Here is a 17,481-nt window from a genome sequence, read left to right as displayed (position 1 = left end):
GAGAAGAATGTGTAACCTGTTGATTTTGGATGGAGTGTTCTATATATATCTATTAAGTCCATGTGGTCTAATTTTTCATTTATTTCTATAATTTCCTTGTTGACTTTCTGTCTGGATGATCTATCCATTGGTGTTAATGGGGTGTTGAGGTCCCCTACTATTATTGTATTGTTGTTGATCTCTCCTTTTAGTTTGGTTAATAGTTGCTTTAGAAATTTTGGTGCTCCTGTTTTGGGTGTGTATATATTTATAAGTGTTATGTCGTCTTGGTGGAGTGTCTCTTTTTTCTCACTATAAACTGCCCCTCTTTGTCTTTCTTTATGTGTTTTGCTTGACGTCTACTTTGTCTGATATAAGTATGGTGACATCTGCTTTCTTATGTTCATTATTAGCTTGGAGTCTCGTCTTCCATCCCTTCACTCTGAGTCTGTGTTTGTCTTTGGGGCTGAGGTGTGTTTCCTGGAGGCAGCATGTTGTTGGGTCTTGTTCTTTGATCCATCCTGCCACTCTGTGTCTTTTGATTGGAGAGTTCAATCCATTTACATTTAGAGTGATTATTGAAATGTGGGGGCCTAACGCTGCCATTTTATCACTTGTTTTCTGGTTCTCTGGCATTTCCTTTGTGTCTTGTCCCATGGTCTTTGGACTACTAATTCAGGTAGGTAGATTTCTATATTGGCTTTCTTCTTATTTGTAATTTGTGTCTTTGTTCTTGTTATTTGTTTAGTGGTTACCAAGTGGTTTGTATAAAACACCTCATAGATGAGATAGTCCATGTTCTGATAGCCTCTTAAAAAATACAGAATTCTTCATGAATTTGTGTGTCATCCTTGCGCAGGGGCCATGCTAATCTTCTCTGTATCATTCCAATTTTAGTATATGTGCCGCCGAAGCGAGCACTGTAATCTCTTTCTTGATGACAGACCAGAAGAGAAACTGTGCAAATCTGGTTAAGAATGGCATCTCCATGGATGACAGGGTTAATTTTCAAGAATAAAACAGTATTAGGTGAGTCTCTCATTTGAAATGGTTTCCCTCAAATAATTGGGACTACTTTGGAGTTGAAAGTATTGGTAAAATTGTTCTTTTTCCTTTTATGTATGTTTCAAACTCTCATGCAGCTTCTTTCTCGTGAACTTTTTGTTGTGGCCGTATGCAGGTGGCCTACGTGTAGATGTCAGGAAATCATTAAATAGACACATCTTCAAACACACTCTTGTTAAGCTCCAGCCAGGGGTATTTTGTCCTTTGTATTTGATATCTACAATGGTAGTATTTGATAGTGAGAAATACAATAAGTACCATGAGAAGACATTTATATCAGAAGAGAAAAATCTTTCAGATGGAATTTGGCAGAATTGATTTTTTCTGCCTGACCACTGAAGGGGTCTCTTGCCACTGTTGGTGAGGCTGCAGTGTTTCTAAGAAGTCACCACAAGGTGTTTAGAGGTCACTCAAGCTGCAGCTGTTAAGTCCAGTTTTCAGACTTTCATGCTGTTTCGTTTTATGCACTAAGGACAGGGCTGATTCCGCACTGTAGACTAAACCCCAGGGCCGAGGGGTAAACTGTGTTCTGTCACACTGCTGAAGAATAAAGGGCTGGGTCAGCCCTAGGCTAAGGTCTGCTCCAAGTGTGATGCTTTTGCCATAATAGAAATTTTTCCCAAATTGTCCCATGGAATCTTTTTATCATAGATGTGAATATGTGTACCTCTAAATAAAGGTCAAATAATTTACAAAGTTTGATTTAAATAAAATTTAAAGTACTTTTTCATATATTTTAGATCTTAATCCTTTATTAGTTATGTTTTGTAACTATCTTTCCTCATTCTGGAAACAATTTTTACTTTTTACAGTATCTTTTGATGAGTAGAAGTTTTAAATTAAACTGTAGACTAATTTGTTAATTTTTTTAATCATTTAAGCTTTTGAGGTTTGGTTTTAAGAATTCTTCCCTACTCTCATATATTCTCATATATTTTCAAAAATTCAATGTTTTGTTTTTTACATTTAAGTGTAAAATATATCTAGAACAAACAATATAATATATATGGAACTGATTAGAGGATATGGTATGAGGTAAGGATTGAACTTATTTTTTTTACATGAATGAAGAATTGGCCCTGCACCATTTGATAAACAATCTTCAGGGCTCACTCCATCATATGTAAAATTTCCACACATGTGTGACTCTGTTTCTGACCTCTCTATTCTGTTCCATTTGGTTAGTCTATCTATTCAGACACCAATACCAATACTGTTTGTAATTTCAAAAAAATTACTGTTTATTACAAACAATTATTGTTTATTACAGACTAGAGCTCCAAGTTAAAGTCTCACAAATATAGTGTTGAGCTCCCCCCAGAGAATTAGCAAAATAATACCTGGAATATTAGGCCATTTTTAGAAAAAGCTAAAAACATCAAAAACAGAACTACTCACTGTTTAGGAATATATGGAAATGTAACAAAGGCATTAATGCATGCATAGAAGCCATCTGCATTCAGAATTTTATTACCTCTGAGAGGTGGAAGGGGTGTGACAAGAGAAGGGCACACAGGGGCTTCCATGGTATTTGTAATGTTTCTTTCTTAAGCTGCTAGGTGGGTACATGGGTTTATTTTATTATTCTTTACATCTTTATGTCTTAAATTTTTCCTAATGTTTTTACAAATAACAATATAAAATGCCTTTACTGCAGTAGTTCTCAGAGCGTTTAATTTGTTAAAGGCCTTGTCTTTATCCACAAAAGGTGGCATTCTGTTAGTATTTCCCAATTAATTGACCATGGAAACTTCTTTTCCCAGGAACACCTACTGATGCCTTGGGATTGGTTTGTTTTATGGATCCCAGATTCAGGATATGCACATTAGACCATACTGCTTATAAAGATGAGACATATCCAAGGTCTAGCCTTTTTTTAGTGTGTCATTGAGTTACAAGAAGTGCTTTGAACCCAGCAAGACATAAAGGGAGGTGCTGTGCATGTGGTTTTTACCTTAGCATCTTTCTTCAAGCTTCTGGATAATCCTATGGCTTGAATTTGTTGGGTACCTCCTCCTCCCACCCCACCCTGTGGGAGGCAGTTGAAATATTTGAAATAGAGAAATCAACAGAGCATAATTTGCACCTGGGGAGAGTACAGTTGTAACGTCCTCTTCTTTGTTTCCAAAGTGTAATGCAAAGCGCACACAGTGTAGAGAATATCTGTTATAGGAACAGGGACCACTGAAGGCCTCCATCGATCAAGAGTCATTGTGGCAGTGAATTTATTTTCACCCCATTAATAGAGGATTTTTATGATGGAGCATCCTTATAAATAACATTGTTAGATAGAATATATCTTTTTGTAATAGAAGTCATTGTAATGAGACTCAGTTTTAATTAGTATTTTCTTAATGTCTAAAAATAAGGCTGGGGCTGGCCCAGTGGCATAGTGGTTAAGTTCATGCCTCTGCTTCAGTGGCCCAGGGTTCGCCAGTTTGGATTCTGGGTGCAGACCTGCACACTGCTTATCAAACCAAGCTGTGGCAGCACCCCACATACAAAATAGAGGAAAATTGGCAACAGATGTTAGCTCAAGGCTAATCTTCCTCACCAAAAAAAAAAAAAAAAAAAAAAAAAAGCTGATTCCTACCTTTTTGCAATAGGAATGCTTTATTTGGCAGACTTCATATATATACAAAAAAGAATGCATAAATAAACCAGCTGATTTGACCTGGCAAGCTTCAATTTCAATTCAGTGTACTTTCTTATTTTTAAAGTGCAATAAAAAAGTTGGCCTTTAGAAACTGATATTCTCTGGGTGTACAAGTGTGGTAAGGCCTTTTCGTTGTTGTTATTGTTATTATTACTCTTTTAAAAAATGTAGCAAAATTCCAAGAGAAAAATTCAAAATTAGAGGTAATGTAGTGTCCGTACATATAAAAAAAAGGAACAAATGATTTTAAAATGACTTTTTGAAGATTGTGGCCCTAAATGGTGACTGCAGGCCTTGTGCCGTTTAGTATATGGGCTACTATAATCTTGCTTGAGGCTCATAAATCTTGCATTATTTGGAGTAAGTGTAGACACTCCAAATGAATTTAGAGGCAAATGTGAACGTGTTTCGGGCACAGGCTGGGTGGAGAGAATGCTGTGATCACATCTCAAAAAATTCTCCTCATCTGGTCTTCTAGTGAATGGATTAGTTCCTCCATTCTTCCAATAGAACATAAGCATATGAAAACTTTGAAGTGTGAGAAGCAATGGCAAAGAAAACAATAAACTGTGCGTGTGAGACTGGCTTGATGCGTGGTGATTAAGAGATGAGGACCCCGCGGGTCAGCTCCCCGTAGGTACAAACAGATGTTTGCACTGTTTCACAGCTGCTAAATATGATATAAATCCAAAGAATTTTTCTTGTTTTTATAAAGGAAAAAAATACCCAGACAGCAAATTTTTGGTTATTCAGATACTCTTACCGAATGACATCTGGTTTCTGTACTGCTTATTTAAGCAATCCTTAAAAAAATGTTTGCCAAGGGGAGTAACTCTAAACTCTTAGTCCTTTGCCATACATAATAGTACAGTTTAAGTTACAATGTAGCATACAGAGTTTATTATAAGCAATGCCATTCTTTATTTCTTAACTAGCAACTTTTACTTTTGAGAAAATGGGTTCAATATTATGTAATTAGTTAAGAGAAATCTATGATGAAGTTACATTTAGAATATCTAGGATTCCTATCCAAATGATGGCAAAGAAAATGAATTAATTGCTTCCATATGCTAAGAATGGTGCTGAGCAAAGTTGAACTCTACAGTTCCCTAAAATAAAATGTTAGCAGTATAGCAAGATGGTATTTTGACTTGAATCAAGGTGAGAAAACATGAAAGGCAGAGAGGAAACAGTGACAGGTTGAAGGTCAAGATGGAAATGAATCTTGATAAAAGACTTGCCCAAATCTTTAGAAGAGAATCATGTTTTTTCCGTCTCCGCACCCATTATGCCTTTGAGTTTATATGCAAAAATTAATTCACTCTTTTGCTCGGCAGCAAATATGCTTATACTCATTCTTCACCTCAAAGGTGTCTGGGTGTAATGCTCATGTTTATGGGCTTGCTTTCTGGATTTTTTTCTATCTTCACCTTTGTGTCTGACATTGACCTCCAGGTTTGTTAGAGCTTTCATTCAATGCGTCTCCCAGAGCTTAGCACTGAAACAGAAAATGTGATAATTCCCTAACAAATTTGGCAATTAGCAGCATTCCTCCTTTTGGGTTTTACATCATTGTTTGGCCTGATACTGTAATTCCAGTCTGATATTAATAAAGAGTCAGCAGCCTGACAAGTCCCGCTTCGTTGGAGATTCCTCACCCGAACATTTGCTAGGTCTGTATGGTATTCAAAAACTAGTCCGATGGGAGTTGCCCAGAGTGAGGATAATATACTGCATGGACCTTTCTTTGTTTCTTTTAAAAACTGATTTGTTTGTTTTTTGGGTACTGGTCCTTGCCATTATGCGGTACAGGGTCTACCAGAGCTGAATTTGGAGGAGGAGAATTTTTCCTATTGTGTTTTACTTTGTAAAGTTTGGCTGTCACTTCAGGCTTGGCACATGTAATGATCTTGGGTTTCAACATCAAGTCTAATTCATGGTTCATTTACCATTTCTTTTTTAGTCTCTAACAGGAATGTTGCTTTCCTCTAGCTTCCATGGTGAGGTTTACCCTAACTGAGCATCCATCATTTGTGTGTTTACTAACTTTGGGAAACCTCTCGTGTCAAACTTTCTCATATATGCCATCTGTGTATGAAAGTCCCAGGTGGGGGCTCATAAAGAGGTTTCATGAAATTATGGCTGAGGAACCCCATATTCAGGTTGACACTCAACTGTGCACAGCTCCATCCCCCACCCCCAGGCGCCCCCCCCCCACCCGTGCCAAGTTCTCCTTATCACTAACAGCTTTCTATTGATGTCAGTGATGCTAAATATGCAAAGGAAACATGAAGCTCTTCATTCCCTGAGAACCAGGATATTTAGGTTGTGCAAATCCCTGAACCCTAAAATGGATTTAATCAGCCCAATTCACAGCATAAATATCATGTTGCAAGGACACACATGTGCTGGAACAGATAGGAGATTTCATTTTAACTTTTAAATTTGCAAAATTATGCCCTGTGGGCCATCAGGGTTTCTTGAACACCCCGGTGACTTCATGCCAAGAGGAATTCTTACTCACACTCAGTAAGTTCATGCTCTTTATTGAGAAGGAAGCAGTTTCTTCTCTTATCAAAGATATCACATTTCACTTTCTAGAACTCTATTGGAAATGCTTACCTGTTCTTCCTACTTCCGTTTTCTCCAGACTATTCTGAAGAACGGCCGGGTGATCTTTCGCAAGGTCTATTTCTGTTTTCTCTCTTTTCTCCCTCCTGACCCTCCCTCTCTCTCTCTCTTCCTTCCTTTCTTCTTGTCTTCCTCCCTCCCAGCTTCCAAATAGCCTATTAATATATATTGACTCCCTCCTGAATCTCATGTAAATATAGAAAAATAACTGAGGCTAGAAGGTTATTTCTAATCAAACATTTTATTTTGAAATAATTGTAGGGCCGGCCCGGCGGCACAGAGGTTAAGTGCGCACTTTCCACTTTGGCGACCCGGGGTTCGCCAGTTTGGATCCCGGGTGCAGACATGGCACCGCTTGGCAAGCCATGCTGTGGTAGGTGTCCCGCGTATAAAGTAGAGGAAGATGGGCATGGATGTTAGCTCAGGGCCAGTCTTCCTCAGCAAAAAGAGAAGGATTGGCAGCAGATGTTAGCTCAGGGCTAATATCCGCCCCCCCCAAAAAATTGTAGGTTCACGTGCAGTTGCCAGAAATAATACAGAGACATCCCCTGTACACTTTTCTCAGTTTCTCCAATGGAAATATCTTGCAAAACTATAGTCCAAGATCACAACCAGGATTTGGACATCAATACAGTCAAGGTGCAGAACATTTCCATCATCACACAGATCCCTCATTTTGCCCTTTTGCAGGTGTAACCCCCGAACCCACTGTTCTCCCACTTCAACTCCCTCCTTAACCACTGGCAAAACACTAATTGATTTCCATAATTTTGTCCTGTTGAGAATGTTATATAAATGTAGTCATACATTTACGTAATTTGGGGGGATTAGTTTTTTTTCCACTGAGCATAATTCTCTGGACATTGATCCAAGTGATTTCATGTTCCTTTTTATTGCTGAGTAATATTCCATGGTATGGATGTACCATAGTTTGTCTAACATTCACCTGGGGAAGGACACGCAGGCTGTTTCCAGCTTTTGGCTGCTATGACTAAAGCTACTATGAACATTCATGTATAGATTTTTGTGTGAACGTAAGTTTTCATTTTTCTGGGATAAATGCCCAAGAGTACATTTGCCAAGTCATATGATAGTTGCATGTTTAGCTTTTTAAGAAACTGCCAAGCTGTTTTCCTGAGTGGGTGCACCTTTGTCCGTTCCCTTTGACGATGACATATACGTTATATAGTTTGTCTGCTTTTGGCTTCACCACTGTTTCTTACTTTAGCCATCCTGATGGACGTGGAGTGTTGTCTCCTCATGGTTTTAACTTGCATTTCCCTAATGGCTAGTGAAGTTCAACATCTTTTCATGTGCTTATTTCCATCTGTATACTCTCTTTAATGAAATGTCTGTTAATGTCTTTTGCCCGTTTTGTAACTGGATTTTTTTTACTGTTGAGTTTTGAGAGTTCTTTACATTTTCTAGATACTAATCCTTTATTTGATATGTGATTGGAAAACATTTCCTCCCAGTGTGTTGCATGTCTTTGTGCAAATAACTTTGTAGCAGAGCAAAAGTTTTTATTTTTAGTGAAGTCCAATTTATCTACTTTTTTCTTTCATGAATTATGTCTCTAGTGTCAAGTGTAAGAACTCTTTGTCTAGCCCTGTGTTCTGAAGTTTTTTTCCTATTTTTTCCAAAAGTTTTAATGTTTATGAAGTTATAATTTATTTAGTTTATAAGTTCCATACATAACTTTCATCGCAGTCTCCTGCTGTTTACATGTTACGAGTTTGAGTAAACGATACTAACATCACCTCCCTCTACGCCCCGCTCCCCTTCCCCATTTATAATATTACTGACTTAAATATGTCTTCTCGTAAATTTAGAACCACATCAGCCAGTGTTATAATTTTGGCTCTCATCATCAAACATAATTTATAAAACAAGAGGAAAAGGAAAGTCTATTATATTTACCCATTTTTCTGCTTACTGTGTTCTTTCTTCTTTCTTAATGTTCCAAGTTCCTATTTTTATCATTTACTTTCTGTTTAGAGAACTTTCTTCAGTCATCGGTTTAGGTTAGGCGTGCTGGCAACAGATTCTTTCAGTTTTTTCTTTTATCTGAGAATGTCTTGATTTCTAACACAACAGTAATTGCTCTTGCAAACCACTGGGGTTTGCTAATGGGGACAGTTACTCTTATAGGTGAGTTTCAAGTCTCGGTGACTGAAGAAGCTACTTGCCTACTGCTTAGGACCAGTCACGACTTGTGGTGGCTAAGAAGAATAATCTGTGCCCTTCAGACAGTGTAGCGGAGGAGACAGAAGACTGGTACAACCTCGCGGCTTCATGCAGCTTCATAATATCTGTGTGACTACTCACGAATACATTTTAAACGCATCCATTTAAATAAATGCATTTTATTTTAATTACTACACATAGAGAAGTATGACAGGGCGATCTAGTGGAAAGTGGAGCCCTAGCCCCATCATCCCGCATGAGTTTTGGAGGCTATGCCTTTTAAGATGATTATACTTGATTGCTAATTGAAGACCTTCCTGAATAATCATTGATTTTTATCAATTTCTTTTAAACCCAGGTATTTCTTTCCAATAGATATTAAAGTATGTATACGTATCATTTTGGAAATTGACTTTCTGCAAATATAAACTTTCAAATATAATAGAAAGATAATCCAAAGGAATGGGTAGTAGTACCAGATGCTTTTAAGAATTAACTCACATTTATGATGCTTTGCAGCAGGCATTGTTCCAGTTGCTTTACATACATATCTCATTTAATTTTCAAAAAATCTCTTGAAGGTCACACGGCTATTAAGTGATGGGCGCTGAGTTTACACCCAGGTCTGTGTGAGCTTAAAACACATACATATTTTTTCTTCCCTGCTCTCTACCATCCTCCAGCATTTTGCCACTTGCCCGCACAAGATGATCTTCTCCATAGCCTGTTTCCTGGTGATTGACTCGCTTCCATGGTTTCTATTGCTACTGCTGGAATGAGGGATCCCAAATGTACAGTCCCACGGCCAAATTCTAGACCATTCAAAAGGCCTATGTATGTACCAATGGCTGCTGAACGCCTTGTCCCAGATCCAACGGTGACTTCTCCCATGGAAAAGCAAGCCTTCCTCCCGACTTTATTTCTGATAACAGAACCATCCTCCTTTCTGTCATCAGTTCAAATCCTTTATTTCCTCCTTTTCTACCTCTATGTTTCTTTCTTTCAGGACTCACTAACATGTATCATTTTTTCACACTCTAATAACTGCATCGCTGCTATAGCATCCTAACAGGTCCACAGCCACCACTCCCTTCTCTCTTCTGGGGATCTCATCTCAGACATTGCTGCCAAATTTATCCTAAAGTTTGTGATTGATCTTACTATACTTCTCCCCTCCAGACTTCAGGAGCTCCCCTTTGCCTATTGATTTATGTACAAAATCCTAATTCTGCCTTCAAGGCTGATCATAAAATGATGTCTGTTTATTTTTTCAGTCTAATATCCAGCTACATTCTTACTAAACTCTTTGCATTCCCCCCATATAATCTGCAGTTTCTGCTTGACCCCTCCTCAGTTCCATTTTATTTATTTTTCAACAATGAATTCTACAAATCCTTTAAGGTCCATCTCAAATGCAACCTCCTTTAAAAGTCCTTTCTTGATTCCCCTAATGGAGGTCATCTTTCATTCCTTCAAAGTCAAATCTTTCATGACAATCATCTTACCTTTTATTTCAATTGTGTGCTGCTGATGAAAGTAAAAATAATGTTATTCATTTTCATCTTCTTTGCAGTATAAGACAGTGTCCTATTCATAATAGGTCCTCAATATTTGTAGATTTGGGTTTTGCAAATGAATCTCCAAGGATCAGGAGTCCTAGCAAAGCTTGTTCTAAATTGTTGTGTTATGACTGACAAGGTATACTCTTACTGAATCCTCCCATATGTTTTGATTCACTTGGATAAAACACATTACTGATCTTGACAAAAAGAATGATAACCACTCGCCAAATGTTCTTCTCTCACTTGCCATCAGGATGACTCTTAAAGGTGGGAAGGATTAACTTCTAAAGCCAGTTTTCTGATCATAAGCCTCTTACAAACAAAATTCTACAAGGACATTCCTCAGCTGGGATAATAGATAAGCAATATTCTTTGAAATGTGATGGAGTACGGGTGTCTGTTGTAGACATGTTATGCCTTGGTAGAGGATGAAATATTTCTGAAAAACATCCTATTAAAAACCTAAGTATTCTGGTAGTTTATAAATAATGGAATCTGTTAAAATGTGTAAGTAATACCTTTGTCAGTTTTTTTAGCTGGATATGTGTTCCTTTAGATTTGGGTACTTTTAATCTGAAATAGGAGTGTAAGATTGGCTTTTGACATTCTTGTTGCCGAGGTCTGTATAGGTTCTGTGGATGTGGGAGCATCCTGGGCCAGTGCCTTCTGAGTTGCAGTGTGTAATTTTCAATTCAGAGAACCACAGAATACAAAAATGTGAATTTATGGCCTGTATAATTTAGTAATTATACCCAATAAGTGAAAATGACATCATGTACCTTGGACTTTGGAGTCTGACATTGCAGACACATGCCAGGGAAGAGCGTTCACGGTGAGAACTCGGGCCGCTGGTCATTCACTGTCGAGCTGGGAGACCAGATGACAGTGCCGTGAGTGTAAATAATTCCCAGCCCTGGAAAACAAGCGGTACGTTTTTTTCACCCAGCATATATTGAACGCCAACATCCCAGTAATAAATCTCACAGCAGAAATTTACCCTTCACTCATGTTCTTTTACTCTCCACTACTTTTCTCTCCCCAGTATACCCTTCATTCCCTTTATTAAGATTTACTACTAATAATTCCACTTTAGAAAAGATGGTTGTCAAGTACTCAGTTAAGAGAACAGTTTAGAGACAGAAAAACCTATTTCACACCTGCCTCTGCATTTTTTTAACTGTGTCCCCTTAAGCAAATAACTTAATGAGGTTAGGTCCCAATTTTCTCAATTGTAAAAGGAGGATAATAATCACATCTATCTATAGGATTGTGGTGAGATTACATGAAATAATGTATAGAACTTAGTCTGGCACAGAGCCAGTGCTCAATAAGTGACAGCTGCTATTATTTTTATTATTAGTTATTAGTTAGCTTCACATTTGTAATTATAAGTAATTTGGAATTAAAAATCATTGGTTTAGTCTTCAAATCTAAGGATCTACCTACCTAATAAGTTGGAATGTTCCTGAAACTAGAGGAACGAAAGCACCCACCAAAATGCATGCAAAGTGGGTGGCAGAGGCCACACATATGATTCTCATAGTAAACTGATATTCTGCGTTAGCGGAGACCTCGTTCATTTAACCAACATTGCGTGGGTACCTACCATGTGCTAGACGTTGTGCCGGCACTGGGATCTACGCCCTGGTATTGTTCAAGTCCATTTTGCAAACAGTATTCATCCATTTGAATGGTTCCCAACTTGTTTTTCTCAGATAACTATGGTTAGTTATATGATGTAGCTTGGATTTGGAGATCAAATTTAGAGTTCCCCACTGGGCTTATATCTTTGCAGGTGGAAAAGCCTCAGTCACCAAAAAATGAAGCCTGTGAACATGGAGGCCACTGTGAACAAGTCTGGCTCCTCTCCAGGAAGAGGCTTGGGAGTGCCCCGGCTCACCTTCTCAGAAATGCAGGCTCACACCGGAGTTCCTGTGTCTGCGTCCTCTGGGGACACACAGGCATGGCTGGGGTGGAATGAGCTGCTCTTTCCATGTGCTGGGGGTCTCAGATTGCAGACAGAAAGGAGCTGGTGAAGCGTTCATCAGCCTGTGTGCAGACAGACAGCCAGCTGTAGCTTCATTGCAATAAAGGGTTAGAGTTAATTTCCTTCATCTGTTTTAATTTTGCTACCTGCCCCCCCCCCCCAACTACATCAGGCACTACAAAATAAGTTTATTAATTAAATGTTCCACTCTCTAACTCTAAAAGAAGACACTTGGAAAGTAGAAAAATGTTCATTTGCAGCAGGGGGGAAAAAAGCCAGAAAATAATTCGAATCTTGAAACTTCTGCAGTTGGAATAACAGTAAAAAAGAACAGAGATGGCTATAAAATAGTTTGTTCTTGGCATTGCTTAATTGGCCTATTTATTTTTCTGTCTCTGAAGCTGCCTTTAGTGACACCTACTGATAAGAGCCAATCAGAACCGTGGCCGAATTCCTTCAGGCTGGACGTGCCAACAAACTGCTCAGCCCTCCAGATGTTGCTGCTTTGTGAGAAATGAGAACTCAATAAACCAGGCTCACCCTTCCTCCTGGGGTGAACGCAAAGACAGGCAGATATGGAAAATCACTGCTCAGCATCAGGAACAATGCGCTCAAAGGAGGGGCCGGGCCAGGTCTTATTTGTCTTGATGGAACAGACAGCCACGGAGCCTAACGCAAGAATTTCAGCTGGCAACGGTTCAAGAGGTGACTGCACATTGAAGTGGCTCAACAAAATGGGCCTTTTAGCCAGGAAAAAGCCCAACGGCGGGTTTAAACAAACAGCTCGGGGAACTTAGAGACAGGGTTAATTAGGTATCACTCATGATTATATTGTGCTGAACATTTCATCACCTGTCGTGATTTTCAGACTCCACTTTTTTTCTGTTATGCAGCAAGTGAGAAAGATGCAGCAGTCAACAGCCTCATGGCACATCCTAGCCATTGATGAATAATATTCACTGAACATTCGCAGTTCTGGGAACAGAACAAAATGAGCTAAAGTGAATTGTCCTTCAGACCAGAGTGTCCCAATCTTTCTTACTAGAGGACACACTTGTGACCTTGCTGTGAAAAGCCAGAAAATAGATCCCCATTCTTTTGTCCTGAGCCAGTCCCTCGGCCAGCTGTCCATCCAAACCTTCTACCTCCACCCACATTGTGCACAGTCATGCACCCTATGAATTCGTGATAGAAGACCAGCCTCAAAATATGGTGAGACGCCATTTTTCCTATGATACAGTCCCCAAATAAGCCTTTTGGTTAGCTTAAATATGCTAAGTGTTATAGATATTGATGAATTAAATGTTTACTTATGATATTTGATTTATTAATTTAATCTCACACATATACTTACAATCACTTTATAGATAATGATATATTATTTTAGAACCGGTTTGTGAAGTTCACATCTGCTGTAATTTTTACTTGAACTCTTCACATGCACCTTGGAGACAGCCAAGATGCAGCAGATGCTTTGTTGTCGCTAGAGGTGCTTTTCAAATCGCCTACTACAGTTTTCTAGAGCCTGTTGCCATCCTTTCTATTTCACTTTTTGAATCTGAGGGTGTAATACTATATTGAAAATTTTATCCCAGGCACCTGTACCCATTTGCACAGTATTATGATTTTTATTTTTTTAAATCATTCTGTGGTCTCCGCAACAGAACCACTTAAGTGAGCTTTGAAAGTCTCATTTACATGACGTCCATAATGCAGAATTGTCCAATATCCAGGAATAATGACTAAATCTGTGGTATATATAGCTTTTTAGAAGGCTACTTACATCCGATGACTTGTACGAGCTTCCAAAACTAGCATTGATTGAGGCTGTTTCAGCCTGATGAATTTCCATCCACTGATATTTGTTGTTCAGAATAAAGTAATTGAGAAAGCATCTCTATGATATAAGACACTTGGCAAATACTCAATATGAGTTTTTTTTTAAGAGGGAATATTTGGGGAGAAACTTTGCCTAATAACCAAGCATAGTCGGTATATTCAGATGTTACCTTACCTTCTGCCATCTCTTCTTCCTGCCATGCCTCCCATCATGTCCACACCCATAGTCCCTGCTCAGAAGTTGGCAGAAGGGAGTGTTATCCTCTGCGGAGAACTTCATGCCTCACAGATTTAGGAGGGACTAGTGAAGAAACAACGCTTTAGATGCCCACTGCCTGAGATAGATTATAGTCTCCCCAGATAATTTCATAACAGGACAGATGTGGAGTGCAATAAATATGCAATGATATGACGATAAAGTGGTAAGTCTATTAATCTAAAACATCAATATTTCGATGAATTGCCGAGTGAAGTGTCTCTGGTTTGGGGTGGACGAATGTCTGAGCAGGTTACTGGAATGAGGGAGAAGCATTACCTCCTTTATGGTTTAGCCCTGGAGGACTCTGTGGAGGAAGAGGAATTTTTAGATCTTTGATTTGAGAAGTCAGATTGGGTAAATTGTTGTAGAGTAGGTCACGCATGAGGCAATATTTGTGAATCAGTAAGGGAAAATTCAAATGGACTAATAAGGAGTTTGGTTGAACCAAAGTGGAGGCTGTGGAGAGAAGAAAAAAGAGAGCTGATAAATTGGAGTTGGTAGTTGATAGGCACTTTAGCTTAATGGAGAGGAAAATCAGAAAATTTATTGGCTCAGAAAAGAAGGGTAAGTGTATTTCTCTTGATAGGTAAGAAAAGGATGGCCATTGTAATAGAATGTGATGTTGATTGAAGGTGAGTGCTGAGGGAAACCTGAAGGTCATTGGAGAATAGAGACCAGCCATCCAACTTTGGAAGAGAGGATGAGACAGGATGTCGAGGATTCAGACTAACGTTTTTCCCCAAGGTTTTGACTTGTGGAAAAGGATAGAAGGCATGGATATGAGTGGCAATTATGTTATGAAATTAGAGTATACTTTTCACATACTCATGTGACTAGGTCCATTTGAATTAGATCTATTTCTTTGTAAATACTTTGGAGAGTAAATTCTCAAGTAATAGGATGTAGTCAAACATTGGCTGTTAATGATCTTATTAGTCATACAGCACTTAGGATATACTCAATAAATGTTTGAGCCTAATTGTATGCTGGGCTCTACGCAATGAATAAACAGACCAGAATATCACATACAGGAGTCAAAAATTGGTATTGCTGATTAATGTATTTAAGTAACTTCCTTTTCCCTTCACTCGCATTTTCCACATCTGTGTATCTGCCCTTACCTGCCCAGTAGGCATCTTCTACCTACAAAAGTCCTGGGGGATGCAGCCCACCTTCTTGTCTCACTCACTCAAAGCTAGTTCAATGTATGATTTGTGTTGTATCACCTATTTTGAGCACTTAGTATATGCCAAACACTTTGCCCATATTAGGTGTCATATATGCCTCACAATAACCACGGAAGGTGACCACTGCTACCACAGACGAGGAAAGCAAGGCACAGAAAAGTGGGCAACTTGCCAGAGTTTATACACCACTGGGGTGTGAAGTGGAACCCAGTTCACTCCAAAGTTGATGTCCTCCAGCCTCATCCTAAGTTTCTCTAATTTATGGATATGTATATATATAAGTTGACTTTTTGAAATAAAGACTCAATTAGTTAATATGAGCTTTCACAGAAAAGTAAAGAATTATAAAATAGTAGAAACATTTACTTCTAATTGCACGTATTTTATATTATTCTTATTTTGTGTAACAATGTCTATTTTCAAAGAAGCAGTTTGATGAGAGCGAAAAGACCAGGTTCTGGCCTAACACTGACCTGAGTTTTAATCATGTCCCTAAAACTTAACTATATTTATAACAGTGGGAAAATACTTAACCTCTAAACTTGTAAAATGGACATAATAATATTCACCTTACAAGGACATAAATAAAAGAAAAGAGACTAATTGAAAGGTAAAACAAGAAAGCAATTGACAGGAATTGATAGATTTGGCCAGGAAGGGAAAAGCAGCGTGCAGTAATGATTCTCAGATTGTGAACTTGTATGACTGGGAGCATGTTTGCAGCACTAACAAAAACAGAGAGGTCAGGAGGGGAAGGAGGAATGGATGACATATTGAGATGCTGAAAATACATATAGATGGAATTGACCACCAAGCAGATAAAGATTTACCAGTGTAGAGTTAATGGTTAGATTTACTGGAATATGTGAGATTTCTAGAACGTGAAGATAAAAAAGGAAATAAGAACAGAATCTTGGAGGACATGTCAATTTAAGGAAGAGAGAAGAAAGAGCTAGAGAAGGAGACAGAGAAATAGTGGTTGGAGTGAAAAAGGAAGAATCTGGAGAATGAGTGCCACGAAAGCAATGGAGGGCTTGGGTTTAAGGAGGCTGAGTGCCATGACAGAAGGGCTATGGAGGAGGAACAGCCCTCGGGCAGAGGCCATGAGTGAGATGAAGAGGAGAACTGGGCCAGGCACGGGCAGCACTGGTGGAATGAGAGCACACTGAGACATGGGCAGAACCCGAAGCTGGTGAAGAGGCGGGTATGAGTGGACAGGGTAGACTTCAACAGGAGAGTTTTCTGAGTGATGGTGGAGCCAAGGCATGGTCTGATGTTCTGGATAGGGAGGTGGAGAGAGTTGGAACAGACTACAGGTGGAAGCAGCCTCATCTGAGAACTGTGGGAGAAATAACGTCAACTAAAGAAATTAGCATGAGATAGAGGAAACAACTTTAGAAAAGTGGACTGCCAGTGGAGTCGGATCTCCACAGGACACAGTGACAAGATTTGGTAGAGGGCTGTGGACAGGCTGGCTGGTTTTGGAGACCTGGCAAGGGGAAGTGTCAGGCTAAGCTTCATAGAAGTGATGGTGGAGGAGGCAGTGGCAGTGAAAGGTCAACCAGGAGATAAGTATGGATAACAGGTGTCACAGAGGCAGGGGTTGGCAAACCAGCTGAGGGGACCCTTTTGAGAAAGAGTGGCCGTGTGACTTGTCCTGATATTACTGTCAGAAGTTTGAGACAGCCTTATTCTGCAAACTTACCTCACTAGTTATTAAGCCTCTTTGTAAATGGCCTTTTCCCAATTTCCGTGGCACAGGAAATGGCGGAGAGAACAATAGTTGTATATGCTGTTATGAATTTTTGCTTTTACTGGGCATATGATTTTAAATGATTCTTGAAGAACTTTTGCTGGAAGATAGGTTAGGAGGTTGTTCAAATAACTTATTTCCTGGGGGTTTGGCTATGGGATTAAAAATATGATTGCAGAAGGTCTGGCAAAGCTTGGACACAGTCTGGATAGAAAGCATGAAGAAAATAGAGAAGTGCATGCTTATTTCAAGGTTATAAGTTGGGGGACTGAGGAGTTAGAGGATATCATTGAATGTAATAGGTAAGGTAAAGGAATTTGGAGACCGAGAAAGAGGGAAAGATAATTAGGAATTTGGGGAGCCATTTTTCCCTTCT

At 39.0% G+C, this 17,481-nt stretch overlaps 1 non-coding gene across 1 annotated transcript; it reads right to left on the bottom strand.

The window, feature by feature from the left end:
• Window positions 1–793: 793 nt before the first annotated feature.
• On the bottom strand, window positions 794–900 carry LOC111770551 (U6 spliceosomal RNA). The gene has a single exon (XR_002803821.1). It is a non-coding gene; the product is annotated as a U6 spliceosomal RNA (small nuclear RNA).
• Window positions 901–17,481: the final 16,581 nt, after the last annotated feature.

This window comes from Equus caballus, chromosome 24 (assembly GCF_041296265.1).
Source record: "Equus caballus isolate H_3958 breed thoroughbred chromosome 24, TB-T2T, whole genome shotgun sequence".
In the NCBI taxonomy this organism is placed as follows: Eukaryota; Metazoa; Chordata; class Mammalia; order Perissodactyla; family Equidae; genus Equus; species Equus caballus.
Note: the sequence above shows the minus strand (reverse complement) of the source record. Positions and strands in the feature narration are given on the sequence as shown.